Below are 15,791 nucleotides of genomic sequence, written 5' to 3'. Positions count from 1 at the left end.
AAATTAATAAATAAATATGAATAAATATATGGAATATATAATTCATTCTTAATAAATGTGCATGAAATCATAGTCATGGAATTAAAAAGGAGCAACATAATTTTTTGAACTAAAAATACATTCTGAATTATAATAGAAAAATGTTTCTAAAATGTTAACTTTAATAATATTGTATGTAAATATTAGTGTAAAAATTAATCTGATGTTACTAATTTTGGAAAGGATATGACACTATAGAAATTTTCATACACTACTCTTAGGATTATAAAGTACAATTACTTTGGCTGAATATGGCATTATCTGATTAAGGTGAAGTATTTTTTATTGTACCACATTTTAGAATGTGGTAAAATAAAAAAAACAAGTAAATCATTGAGAATATGTTGGTTTTAAGTTATTCTTGATAAAATATTACCTGAGGGTGTTTGTCTAGGCCTGATACTGAGAATAATATAAGAATTATAAGGCCATGAGGAAAATTTAAAACAGTGTTCTCCTATCGCCCTGAATTCCAGCACTTAGGAAACATGATTGAAGTCACATTTACAGAATAAAATAGTCCCTTTTAGCTGACATCAACATGATCATCAATCATCTACACCTATCTCATTAAATGATTTATTTTTCATTGTACATGATTTTGATAATGTCTAAGAAATTTTTAAAAGATTATCATTTTGGGAAATTTGCATTAGTAAAAAGCAAAGTTCAAGTCAAGCTGAATACATTTAGATTTAGAAATTAAGTGAAGTTTAGTTTAAAATGCATTGCTTAAGCAAGTAATTGTAGATGACCTTAAACTAATCCATTAAAGGCTATACGAAAAAGCTTGATTTTAGTGTAAATAAAATTCCTTAATTAGAAAGACAATTAAACTGTTTCATGATCAAGCTCTTATTCCTAAAGAGAGGATTTTAGATTAAATAAATCAAACAGAAGTAAGCCCTCACATCTTCTCTATCTCACTTGGGTAATGATGGAGTTCAAAGTCACAGAGCCCCATTTCTACAACATAAGCAAAGTAAAAATTAATTCATAAAATAGAATGATGTAGTTGTGGTTTAGGGGCTATTTTTTATTTATTGGAATTGCATTTTGAGATCCAAAGCTGCTTATTGAATTTGCATATGAGGAGAGTTTGTGTGAGGACCCAGCAACAGACAAGCTGTTTTCCAGAAAAAGCTACTCACATCAAATTAATATCCGGTTTCTTTCAAATTGCAGGAACATGGCTAGACCAAGCTTTTATTCTATTATCTGACCAGAGTTGGGAATAGAAGAAAATTGTTACTGTTTTCATGGCTAGAGTACTAACAAACTCCAGAAAAATACAAGGCTGCAGGGTAAGAGACATTGATGCTACGATCAGAATAGCTAACATACTTCTGGAGTTCTGGAAGATTAGAGATGAGAAATGGGGCAAAAGCAATGTTTGGGAAATTTTTCCAAAAATGATGAAATGTATATATTTCCATCCATATATATTTAGGAGCCATCAAATTTTGGACAAGATAACTAAAAAATTTAAAATAAAATGACAGGACATTAAAGACCAATAGAAAATCTGAAAAGTAGCTAGAGGTGAAAGGTAGATTATGTTAAAAAGAGCCACATTCTAAATAACAAACTGATTTTCAACAGAAAATATGAAAGCAGGAATTCGGTGGAATCATATCTTCAGTGTGTTTCCAAGGAATAGTAGACTTTCATAGACAGAAATTAAAAATGATATTTTTTCAGCTAAAATACAAACTACCAAAAATACAAAATTGAGCATGCAAGAAGGAATAAAAATTAATGAAAATGGTAAATATGTGCATAATTATAAATGAATGTTTACTATCTAAAATAATAGTATCTTGTTGGACTAAATGTGTAATTGATAAGATATATGCAAATAGCAATAAAGAGACTGGAGTTACAGAAATAAATTTAGTTAAAGTATTTTTTGGACTTTTCTATGTCTGTGGGCAGAATTTGTACATCTTAATCAAGGACCCTATAATTCTACACCTAGGCATATATGCAAAGGAATTGTAGCAAATGTATATGAAAGACTGCTCATAGTAGCATTATTCATAATAGTTCATAAAAGAAACTGTCCAAATATATATCAACTAAGGATAGATAATTATAGTAAATTCATAAAATTAAACAATATAGAAAAATGAAAAGAAATAAATCACATGTACATGCATCTGTCTGATTAAATTTCAGATTCATAATGTTAAGTCCAGGAAGCAATGAATAATAACATATAGGATTGCACCTATACACAGTTCAAATCAGGCCACACCAAGCTATTGAGTTTAGGGTTGCATACCTAGTTGGTAAAGTATAAAGAAAATAAAGGAAATGATCATAACAAATTATGGATACTGCTTACCTCAGGAGATATGAAGAAAGGTATAGAGGCTTGGATAGTGTCATGGAGGTGGAACTAGGCTGTTTGCAATGTTCCTTGTCTTGCCCTACGTGATGGTTACTCGACTGTTTATGATACATTGCTCTGTTTCCCAGTTTTCCAGTTTTGTTTTGGCACATTTCTATGTATGCATTATAATTTTAATATAAAAATTTTGAATTAGGAGAAATGTCTCATAAAAATTATTACTCTTCTCATTACGTACTGAGGGGAAAATAAACTATTTATATGCATTCTTATACAACTCTAGAGAGTTGAAGTAGAAACTTTCTTATTTTAGCTACAACTTATAGAGATTTGAGATCATGTCACCTGCCAACCCCAGATTTTTCCATAGCTTTATTTCAGCTTTTTTCTTTCAGCTTTAATTATGCACCTCACATTGACAAAACTTTGATATTCCTCATCTATTTTTCCCTTGGCTTCTGGATTCTTGACACAAGGGTGGACATATTTCCCACTCTCTTGGCTTAGCAAAGTATCTCTACCAGTTAGCATCATTTGAAAAAGAAACTTCTCCAAAACTACATTAGATATTTATATCTCACATGTCTTTAGATTCCATTTTCCTAAGCTGGGTTTGGGTGGATCACTCTGGTCATTTGAGATGGGCCATGTTCTGCATCTTGAAGTTAGAGTTTGGCCAATTTAGGCTAGATCTGGAGGGAGTGATCTCATTCTCATTCTCAATAAATATATAAAAATGTATTTATTATATAAATATTGTATATAAATATAAAAATATATACTCATATATATTTAGAAAATATAAAAATATATACTCATATATATTTAGAAAATATAAATATATCTTTATATATATTTAGAAAATATAAATATATCTTTATATATATTTAGAAAATATAAATATATCTTTATATATATTTAGAAAATATAAATATATCTTTATATATATTTAGAAAATATAAATATATCTTTATATATATTTAGAAAATATAAATATATCTTTATATTTAGAAAATATAAATATATTTATATATTTAGAAAATATAAATATATATATTTATATTTAGAAAATATAAATATATATATTTATATTATAAAATATAAATATATATTTATATTATAAAATATAAATATATATTTATATTATAAATATATATATATAAATATACGTATATTTATATTATAAATATATATATATTTATATTTTATATATATTTTATATATATTTTATATAAATTTTATATATAAATATAAAATTTATATATAATATATAAAAAATTTATATAAAATTTTATATATAATATATAAAATATATATATTTATAAAATATAAATATATATTTATACATATTTATAAAGTATAAATATATATTTATACTTTATAAAATATAAATATATATTCATATATATTTATTTATAGAATATAAATATATATTCATATATATTTATTTATAGAATGTAAATATATATTCATATATATTTATTTATAGAATGTAAATATATATTCATATATATTTATTTATAGAATGTAAATATATATTCATATATATTTATTTATAGAATGTAAATATATATTCATATATATTTATTTATAGAATGTAAATATATATTCATATATATTTATTTATAGAATGTAAATATATATTCATATATATTTATTTATAGAATGTAAATATATATTCATATATATTTATTTATAGAATGTAAATATATATTCATATATATTTATTTATAGAATGTAAATATATATTCATATATATTTATTTATAGAATGTAAATATATATTCATATATATTTATTTATAGAATGTAAATATATATTCATATATATTTATTTATAGAATGTAAATATATATTCATATATATTTATTTATAGAATGTAAATATATATTCATATATATTTATTTATAGAATGTAAATATATATTCATATATATTTATTTATAGAATGTAAATATATATTCATATATAAAATATAAATATATATTCATATATAAAATATAAATATATATCCATATATATTTATAAAATATAAATATATATCCATATATATATTTCATAAATATATTTTATATAAATATATAAATATTATATATAATAAATAAATATAATATATAAATATTTTAATATATGTTATATTATATAAATATATATTATATAAATATGTAAACATATAAATATATATTATATATTTACATTATATATAAAATAATTATTTATATTATATATAAAATAATTATATTATATATAAATGTAATTATTGATATTATATATAATATAATTATTGATATTATATATAATATAATTATTGATATTATATATTATATATTATATATTTAATGTATATATATATTTAATGTATAAATATATAAAATATAAATATGTAAATATACATATGACTGTATATGTGTGTATGTGTATGAAAAACTTAACATTTAACAACATATTCTTAATCAATTTTTTGACTCAATGTGTCACATTATACAAAATAAGATTAAAAAATTCCTAAGAATTATGAACCCTTGTGTATTTCATGTATATATTTTACTATATGATATTTCATTTGAGAAACTTATGATCTCTATTTATAAGTAAAAACTGACAGCTTGTATCAGGAAACCCTTGTTTTTCATTGCAATTTGTACCACATATATGCACCACAGTGTGCTTAACTTTCCTCGTTTGAACCTGTAATTTTTTGGATGGTAAAGACATTCAATTCCAAATTAGTGGTGAGCATGTAACTTTGGGGATAGAGTTTATTTCATTATGAATTCTTATTTTATGTTCAGTATAAAGCAAATAAAATTATTGTTAGATAATGAGGCACACAATAAAATTAAAGGGTGACAAATATATCTAGAGAAAATTTTGTATATGTGTATAAAAAACAGTACTAAGGAATATGAGATTTAATATTATTTTGTGAATAGCTTAGAAAAAAATTGTTTCTCTAATAGGAATGAAAAGCATAATCATGATCTCATCTCAGTGCTGTTATAAGTTTCCATATGCAGTTAGAAAAGTCATTTTTTCTGGTTTTTGAATTAAAGAAAACATTTTTTGAAGTTGAAGCCTAATGTCAATTATTTCAATTTTTTTCTAAGCCACCTCTGAGCCCTGGAATAGCCAATTTTCTCTTTCATCTTCCATCCTTAAAACTCCTTAAGAACTGAAATATTTCCTATCTTAAGAAAAAGCTCAGTGTAAAGAGGCTGTAGAAACTGGATCATAACTGAATGAAACTTTCCGCAAATGTTAAAAAAAAAATCTCTGAAATCAGTATATTGATGATGGGAATGTGTTAAAGATATGTTTTATTATAATCTTGGTGTAAATGATGCAACGACAGAAAGTGTGTCGACATATCAATTGATAGCACGTTCTATTATAAGAAGGAAACATACAGCCTTGTTGAACAGCTATATTCTATGTGAGTGTATTAATTCTTGGTTTTATAAAATGATAATAATGTTATTTAAACCTTAAGATAAATAATATCCACATCTAATTTATATATTTATTTGTTTATCATATATCTTCCCCAGTACAAAGTAAGCACCGTAAAAGGAGAGATCATATTTGTCTTGCTTTCTCTGGACTCACAGGACCTAAAAGCACAAAGACATGGTCAAAAATGATATGTTAATGAACAAATAAACGGGTGGGTAGATGGATAAATTGATGTAGTAAACCTGTGAAAATGAAACTCATCACAAATCTGGAGTTGCATGAATTTCCGTGTTCTGGTTTCAGGTTGAGTTTACAAGCTTGAAGACAGATTTCTCAGAGCAAAAGTTTGACTGTTCCACAGTTCTAGGGAAATATCACTAGAATGTAGCCTCGATGCAGCTCTATTAAGTGTGTGAAGTGGAGACGAGGTGGGATATCAAAATTAGATGGCACCTATTAAAATACTTTTTGAAAAGCACATAAAAGATTTTGACATATTTGCACAGATTTTTTCTATTGTGAATGACTTATTTTTTTATGATATTTTCTAGCTGGTTATTATATAAACAAAAATGGCATTTGATTTTTAAAAATTGAGTTGGTAACCAGCCATCTTACTTAAATGTTATTTTGTTTAGTATCCTTTCTAAATAAACATTTTAATTGCCATATTATAAACTCACAGAAAAGTGAATGAATAATTGTACAACTGAATGCATATCTTAGCATCAGGCATCTAAAACCAGAGCCAATGCCTGATATGACAGTGATGACATTTATTTTTTAGGTAAATCCAGGGCGGCCATGAGGGGGACATGCAGAGGCCGAGGCAACAGCAGGTGTGAAACAATGTGTTGTGATGTGTGATATGACTCTCCTGGTGGCCACTTCACAATGAGGTGAGAGAGACAGCATGGTGGTCATCAGATGCGTGCACTTGGCTCCCAGTACTTTTCCAGAAGGGCTGCAAGGGGAAACCACAGCTAGCATTAGTCCACGGAAGAGAGAGAGGAGGGAGAATATATCTGCTCAGCTGTCTCTTGTTTTCTGTTTCTCTTTGGTCATGGTTTACCCGAGGGAGAAACACTATCTTGCTTTTCTTTCTTACATTATCCAACCCCTTGGTGGCTGTTTAGAAAGACAGACTGTATCTAAGTGTGGCAGGCCCGGTCTCACTAACGCAGGCCTCCATAACAACTGCTTCAGCTGAGTGGTTAAGTTAAATATATACATATAAATTTTTCTTTTCTTTTTTTTTTTTTTTGAGACGGAGTCTCACTCTGCCTCCCAGGCTGGAGTGCAGTGGCGTGATCTCGGCTCACTGCAAGCTCCGCCTCCTGGGTTCAGGCCACTCTCCTCCCTCAGCCTCCAGAGTAGCTAGGACTACAGGCGCCCACCACCACGCCCGGCTAATTTTTTGTATTTTTATTAGAGACGGGGTTTCACCATATTAGCCAGGATGGTCTCGATCTCCTGACCTCGTCATCCGCCTGCCTCAGCCTCCCAAAGTGCTGGGATTACAGGCGTGAGCCACCACGCCCAGCTGGTTAAGTTACATATTAAAAGCTGATAGGGCCAGTGCCCTCACACAAAGGCTGGAATGTAACAAAAGCCCACCAAGAGTTTTGCCTAGGCCTTTCCTGGGCCTTGGAGCATGATAAGATAACAAATGAATTCTTAACAGGACCCGTTTAGGATTAAACAAATTTTATTAGGGGTCTGAAGAAATTCCCCAGGTCTCCACAAACAAGTTTATTGGGGGTCTGAAGGAACTCCCCAAACCTCCATGATTTAGCAGGAGACAAGATAAGGGTGATCACCCCAGCACCTGGACCCATTTAGATTAAGTAAATTTATGGAGGCTCCAGAGGAAGGTCTTCAAGACTCAGATGTTAGTTATAGATTAAAAGAAGTTAATCAATATGTCTTTACATGAATGCTCAGTTACGCATAGACTTATAGCTTAGAAGGTATATAAGCTCTGGAAAAACTGTAATTTTGAGTTGATCTGGCGATAATTTCCAGGCCTTCTCCCTGCAACTGGTTACAGAAATAAAAACTCCCTTCTCTTCCAGTGTATCTGTATCTTGTTATTGGGCCACGAGAATAAGCAAACCAACCTTTTGTTTGGTCTGGGAACACAAGTACCCCTATTTTTCTAAAATATAGTGTAATTATTTTTTATTCTTCTCTTTTCTTCTCTGCCCTTTCCCTGTGTTTCTTGTTTTCTACTTAACCCTATAGGACTGCAAATATCACTGTTTACCTCCACCTCACCAGACATTCCCTACAGGGCAAGTTCATCTCACTATGTGCTCCAAGAGCGATCTCTCCCTTGAGAGTTGACAGTTGATTTGTAGACCAAAGTGTTACCAAAAAGTCATCTGGATTCAGACCCCAAGAGAGACTTCCTGGATTTTGAGCAAGAAAGAATTTAGTATGAGTCCATAGAGTAAAGTGAAAGCAAGTTTATTAAGAAAGCAAAGGAATGAAAGAACGCCTACTCCATAGGCAGAGTAACCCCCAGAGCTGCTGGTTGACTATTTTTATGGTTATTTCTTGATCATATGCGAAACAAGGGGTGAATTATTTATGAATTTACAGAATGGAAGTTTTCTCTTCCTTATAGACCATATAGAGTAGCTTCCAGATGTTGTTATGGCATTTGTAAACTGTCATGGCTGGTGGGAATCTCTTTCAGCATGTTAAAGCATTATGATTAGTGTATAATGATCAGGGAAGACAACCAGAGGTCACTTTTGTTGCCATCTTGGTTTTGGCTGACTTCTTTATTGCATCCTGTTTTATCACTAAGGTCTTTGTGACCTATATCTTGTGCAGACCTCCTATCTCATCCTGCGATGAAGAATGCCTAACCTCCTTGGAATGTAGCACAGCGAGTCTCAGCCTCGTTTTACCCAGCCCTTATCCAAGATGGAGTTGCTCTAGTTTGAACACCTTTGACAAAAGCATGCCCCCATGGAACTCTCACCTCTGGTGGGTCACCTCGGAACTCCACCCACTAGGAGGATATGTTGGAAGCATGCCTACTTGGCCACCTTTACAACTTCTTTCCAGGAAGGCACCACCTCAACTTCCTAGTAGTAGGGTTTCTCTTGCCCTTGCTGATTTTCTCCCCAGCTATATAAAAATGCTTGCTTTCTGCTCCAAATTTGAAGCAGCACATTTAAAGTCATGATGCTTTGTGTTCCTTCCTCTAAGCTAGCTTTGGGATAAATTGCCTTTTGTTTGTTTGTTTCAAACTCACTCTTTTAAATTAGACTCTACATGCGGTGAGCAACAAACCTGCTTTTTGGTCACAAGACCTCATGCCCACAGTCTGGTGTTCCATTCAAGTCCCAGATAGAAGGATGATCTGGATCAGCCAATGTGCTGACTAACCGAATAAGAGACAGTCAAGGGAATCTGAGGAAGCACATGTTTGTGCCCAGTAGAGTCCACTTCCTGTGCCACTCAGATGTGCTCATGCCCTCCAATTGTGGCTAGTTTTATGAGCATATGACTTGTGCAGTTACACAGGGCCTTATACTTAGAGGGGCTGTATGCTTGGATTAATGTTCTGCACTTGCTATTTTATTTTTCAGACAGAAGATACTTCTGTGCTGGAGAACAAATGGTCTTACACTAATTCCCTAGGGGTCTTCTCTCCCCTCTCCTATGGGCTTGTCAGAGACGTGCACAGAGTTCTATAATGTCCACTATGCATGCCTGTAGCAGCTTTGACTTCTGCTGAATTATCTGGCACAATGGCCAGAGCAGCTTGGACCGAAGTCTACACCTGTTGCAGAGATATCTTGTTCTGAATTTCACTGGAAACCAATAGTCTTTAGGAAGACTCCATTAATGAGTTAGAGCAATATCCTCAAATGCAGACTATGTTGGCTCCCAAATCCCAAGAGACCCAACAAACACTGTGCCTCTTTTTTAATGATAGGAAATATATATAGGGCAACATGCCATTTACTTTAAAAAAGGATGTTTCAACATGTGGACCAGGAGCATTGGACCCCTAAAAACAACATCTATTTTGTACGTCCCTGAATCTGCTTGGATTTTTCTCTCTTCTGGGATTTTACTTCTTTTTAATGTTTAAGTGTTTTACTACATTTGAGGAACTTGCTACTTCCTGCTTATGTGTACCAAGTTATGTAATACTATTAATATATTGAATTAACATGATGTTTTGCAAAATGTCAATTAAACTGAGAGCAGAAGTGGCATAGCCCTGACATAAAACAGTGAAGCACGGCTCTTTCTCTTACCACAGAAAGACAAATTGTTTTCGTTTTACTCCCAAATGGGTGTCAAATATGAAATGTTCACCAAATCAAGAGCCATATACAAAGTGCCAGAAGCTATGCTATGCTCAGTGGAGACCCACATCCTGGAGACCATTGGTAAGTCATGATTTCAGTTTGTGGTAATCTGCATTTATTTTGTAATCCATTTGGTTTTGTTAGAGGCCAGACAGGATAACTGAATAGGGATATTAAAAGGACTACTCTCCCCTGTAACTTTCAAGTGTTTTTTCACAGCAATGACCAATTCTGTTCCTTGGAGAATGCAGTTATGACTTTTTATTCATTGTTGCCAGTAGGGGGGAATTTCAGAGGCTTCCCCTTGGCCCTGCTGTAATAACATTTCTTACTCTACAGGTCAGGAAGAACCTGAGAGCTCTGCCAGCTGCCATTTGAGTCCATTTCAATTACACATTCAGGAAGGGGTGAGTAATAATGACAAACTCATTAGATCCACATTGGGATGGACATGAGCCAAAGCTCTAGGTAACATCTGACCTTCAGAAAGTTTCACTCCACGCTAGGAGTGCTGGCTTCTGTCTGAAGCCCTAGCACTGTAGGAAGCCGAAGTGAGAAGCTCCCTTGAGTCCAGGAGTTTGAGACCACCCTGGGCAACATGGCAAGATCCTGTCTCTATTTAAAAAAAAAAAAAAAAGAAAGAAAAAGAAAAAAAAAGAAGAAAAAAAGAAAGAAAAAAAAGAGAAAAGAAAAACCAAAATAAACTTTAGTTTGACATGGTGGTACTCACCTTTAGTTCCAGTTACCCAGGATGCTAAGGAAGGATGATCCCTTGAACCTATAACCAAAATGTGGGTTAGTTGGTGGCCACAAGCAGAGTCCTATTAACAGGAGTGAGGCCTGGTATAAAAATAGCAAATTTATTCCAAAGCTAGGTTGGGGAAGGGGAAGAAAGAGTCCTGCCTTTAAATGTACCACTTCACATTTGGAACAGAAAATAGGCACTTTTATAACATAATGGGGGAACTGAGCCAAGGGCAGAGGGTCCTCCTGCAAGCTGGTGCCTTATCTACCAGACAGTTGAACTGGTGCCTTCCTGAGCAGAAATAAGTTGTAAAAGTGGCCAAGTGGGTATGCTTTCGATATGCTCTCCTGGTGGATGAAAGTCCTGAGGCAACCCCAGAGCGTGAAAGTTCCAAGGCCACTCCCTGGAAGTAAAAATTCATGGTGGGTATGCTTTGGTCTGCAAACTGACTGTCAACTCTCCAGGAGAGAACTGTCCTAGAGCACATAGTTAGATGAACTTGCCTTGCAGGGAATGTCTGGTGAGGGGGAGGTAAAAAGTGATATTTGCATTTCTGAAGGGCTAAGCAGGAAATGGGAGCAGAAGGAAAGGGGAGAGAAGAAGAAAAGAACATTATAAAAAATAATAGTGAGACCAGCCTGGGCAACATACAAAACCCCTTCTCTACCAAAAATACAAAAATTAGCCATCTTCATAACTCGGTCTCAAAATAAATAAATAAATAGATTTAAAAAATAGTAACTCATTCCCTTTTTCTTAGAAAAAATCGGGGCACTCTGTTACAAACCCAGGAATTCAAGGCTGCAGTGGGCTATGATCCTGCCACTATACTACAGCCTTGGTGACAGAGTGAGACTGTGCCTTTAAAGAAACCCAAATCAAAATAACACACACAAAAAAAATTAAATAATCTTTCACTCCATCCAGTGGGCCACAGTGTCTTTTTGGGTACCTAGGTGTTAGTGTTAGTTAAGTCCACATACCTAAAATTCTTAGATAGTATGGATATGTGTCCTTTCTTCTTGTTACTGATATGTAGTAAATGGCTACAGGTCTTTGAGAAAGGAGCATATGAATACATCCTGAATACTCTTGTGAATTTTCAGCATCCTTCATCAGGAGGACTTAAGCTTTCCTTCAGTCATTGAAATCTGCTTCTCTGAATTGGTTCAGTCCTGAGAACTGGCTAAGGGTCTTTGATTTTCCGCGTCGAAGGCTGACCTCAGGAATCAGCTTTTTAGCTCTGTTTTCCTCTTGGTTGATAAGTATTTTATCAAGGTAAGAAGCCTCTTTGACTATTGGCTCATGAACCCATTCCAATGAGGCTATTGCTGTCATCATTTCATTGATTCTGACCTTTGTAAGATCACCAGCGAGTCTGTGTTGCCAGTGCTTAATCTTCATGTTGCATGACCTATCAGCATCATTGAACATAGTTTATTTGCATCCCAGGATGCTGCCCTCTCCTGATTTTATCCTTGTTCAATGGGCACCACTTCTCGGTCTCCTTGCTAGTTCTTCCTCTTGTCTCTAAACTGAAACTATCAGACTGCCCAAGGTCTTAATTCTTCAGTCTCTGATCAATTATGCCTGTTTGGTTGGTGATTTCATGTATTGTCCTTACTGACAATGTAGGCGAATGGTTCAATAGAGAGGAATATTGGTGATTATTCATATACATTATTTATTTATTCACATATAACATTTCTCCTTCAAATGTTAAAGTTAGATTTAGAAGTACCACTATTGGGGTCGGGGTGGCGGCTCAGCCTTTAATGGAGCACTTTGGGAGACCAAAGCAGGTGGATTGCTTGAGCCCAGGAGTTCAAGATCAGCCTGGGAGACATGGCCAAACTCTGTTTCTATCAAAAATACAAGAATTAGTCAGGTGTGGTGGTGTGTGCTTGTAGCCTGTAGTACCAGTTGCTCAGGAGGCTAAGGCAGGAGATTTCTTGAGCCTGCAGTTGGAGGCTGCAGTGAACCAAGTTTGCACCACTTCACTCCAGCCTGGGCCACAGAGTGAGACTGTGTCTCAAACAAACAAACAAACAAAAACACTACAAAATCTAGGGAGCACCCATAACATTTATTACTTGCATTTGGTACAATTAATATGTGTTTGTATCTCAGTTACTAATCCTAGTTTTTACATGTCACTCTATGATTAAATATGAGGTTTTTTTTGGTATGGTATGAAATAGGATATAAATTCTTCTTTATGCATGTGGATATTCAATTTTCTCAGTATCAATTGTTGAAAAAATTATTAACTCCTATTCAACTGCAATGGTAGTCTTTTTGAACTCAATGACCATGAATGTCAATTTCTAGACTCGGTTATATTTTATGTTCTTTTTGTCTACTGTAATGCCAACACCACACCATCCTGATAAGTGCAGCTTTGTAGTAAGCTTTGAAATCAGAAAGTGTAATTCTGCAACTTTGTTTTTATTTTCTTATTTTATTTTATTATTTTAATTTATTTTATTTTATTGAGACTGAGTCTTGCTCTGTCACCCGGGCTGGAGTGCAGTGGCATGATCTTGGCTCACTGCAAGCTCCGCCTCCTGGATTCGTGTCATTCTCCTGCCTCAGCCTTCAGAGTAGCTGGGACTACAGGCGCTCACCATCACATCCGACTAATTTTTTGTATTTTTAATAGAAACAGGGTTTCACCGTGTTAGCCAGGATGGTCTCGATCTCCTGACCTTGTGATCCATCCCAGCATGCCGGGATTACAGGCGTCAGCCACCGCACCCGGCCAACTTTGTTATTTTTTAAAATTTCTTTTGGTTGTCTGGTAACTTGGTATTTCCAGATATATTTTAGGACTAGTTTTTCATTTTATCCAAAAAAAAAATGCCTGCTGGAATTTGATAAGGATTGCACTGAACATACAAACTAACTATTCATCTATAAAAGCTCTCGTGCTGGATTTCAGTTCAGCTGGTGTTCGTTGCTTGTACAATTCTCTGATGAATTTAAAAATTATTTTTGGCCTTTTATTTCTCTTATCTTAGTTGTTGCAGAAGGATATCTTCCCTTCTTGAAGTTGCTGTATTCTACTCAAAAATGGAAGTTCTTAGCCAGGCACTGATGCTCATAACTGTAGTCCCAGCACTTTGAGAGGACAAGGTTGAAGAATCACTTGAGCCCAGGAGTTCGAGACTAGATTAGGCAACATAGGGAAACCCTGTCTTCACAAAAATTTTAAAATTAGCAGGCTTGGTGGTGCATGCCTGTAGTTCCCGTTTCTTGGCAAGCTGAGGCAGGAAGGCAAGAGTATCACTTGTGTCCAGGAGTTCAAGACTACAGCGAGGTATGATTGTGCCACTGCACTCCAGCTTGGGTGAGAGAGCAAGAGCCTGTCTCAGAAAAAAAAAAAAAAAGAAAAGGAAAAAAGAAATGGAAGTTTTCACTGGCATCTCCTAAATATCTAGTAACACAGGATCAAATCAGTAACTAATCATCTTTGTTTTTTCCTGTCCCAGACAGGTAAAATGGAAAGCAGTTATACAAATGCTATACTAACTCCTCACAAAGACTACCCAAAGATAATATTATTATCATCTGCGTTTTTTGGTGATCATACTGAGGCAGAGAGCAGTTGTAAAATGGAGTCTCAGAATCGTCCCTATATGAAGCAGAAAAACTGGTTTCCTCTCTTGGCAGTCTGACTCCAAGATCTCTTAGAAACAATTATACGGTAAAACCTGAAAAAGAAGTAAAAAACAAGATTGGAGACTAATACTAACATCTATTCTTCTTAATAGAGTAATCAAAAATAAATTAAACAGAGAAAAATAAAAGTGAATATTCATACCAAGGGAAGTCTAGAGTCTTCAATGGAAAATACATGTTTTTTTATAAGTGCCCAAGGAATATTTTAAAAATTGCTGAATATTTTAATTAAACAGTTCATATTTAAATATTAGCTAGACTCGAGAGAATAACTTATTCAAAAGCTTAAGCATGAGAGATAAGTTTATAAATATTGAAAATTGATTGAAAAGGGTGAGAGGGAAAGTAGGGCTATTTCAACCTGGATGACTTGCCTGAAATTGATTTTCCATTTTGGAAATTACAGGACAATAATTCCTCCCATCCATGAGGGGCGTGTATGCATGTGTGTGTTTGTGTTAATGAGTTTGTTAACAATAGACGTATACAAACATATTAGCAGCAAGCAGATTTTAAAGAGTATTGGCCTTTTTGCGCTTCCCAAGAAAACCTTGGATTCTTTTGATAAGAAAACTTTGGATTCTGTTTACATAAATCTGACATTTAAAAAATCAATCCACAGTGGTCATGATTCTAGTTACAACAAAGTTCCTTTTAACAATTTAGATATCCAATGTAGGAACTATGTGTTGCTTTTTAAAATTTCCCTAACAACTGATATTGCTGAACACAAATTATAGAGAGGTTAAACAAGGAAAAGTACTGCAAAACAAGGAAACAGAATACGTCTTTATTTGCATGCTAGCCAATGAGAATTCATTTTTCACTTCAACATCAGTGTGAAAAATTTCATCTTATAGCCAGGACATAGCGTTTGAACAGAAGTTCATTTGAGCTGTTTTAGAAATTATCATGTTTTCCATAAGGACAGCATTGAATTCATTTATTAGCATGCCCTGGTGCTTTCCTGTTTGACACTGGTCAGAGAATTTAAAAAGAACAAGAGCGTTAACGCACATTCAGAAATCAGGTGCACACAGAATTCAAGGTCAGGACCTTAAAGGAAATCTTGTCCGGTGATATTAGACCTGCCTTAAAAAGAATTCAGACATGATATGTTTACTACCAATCATGTTTTCCATACTGGTAATGGTAGGATTTGTGTTTTACCATGGACAGCTATTAT

The sequence above is a fragment of the Pongo pygmaeus genome, chromosome 10, assembly GCF_028885625.2.
Source record: "Pongo pygmaeus isolate AG05252 chromosome 10, NHGRI_mPonPyg2-v2.0_pri, whole genome shotgun sequence".
NCBI lineage: Eukaryota > Metazoa > Chordata > Mammalia > Primates > Hominidae > Pongo > Pongo pygmaeus.
This window is presented reverse-complemented; position numbering follows the sequence as displayed.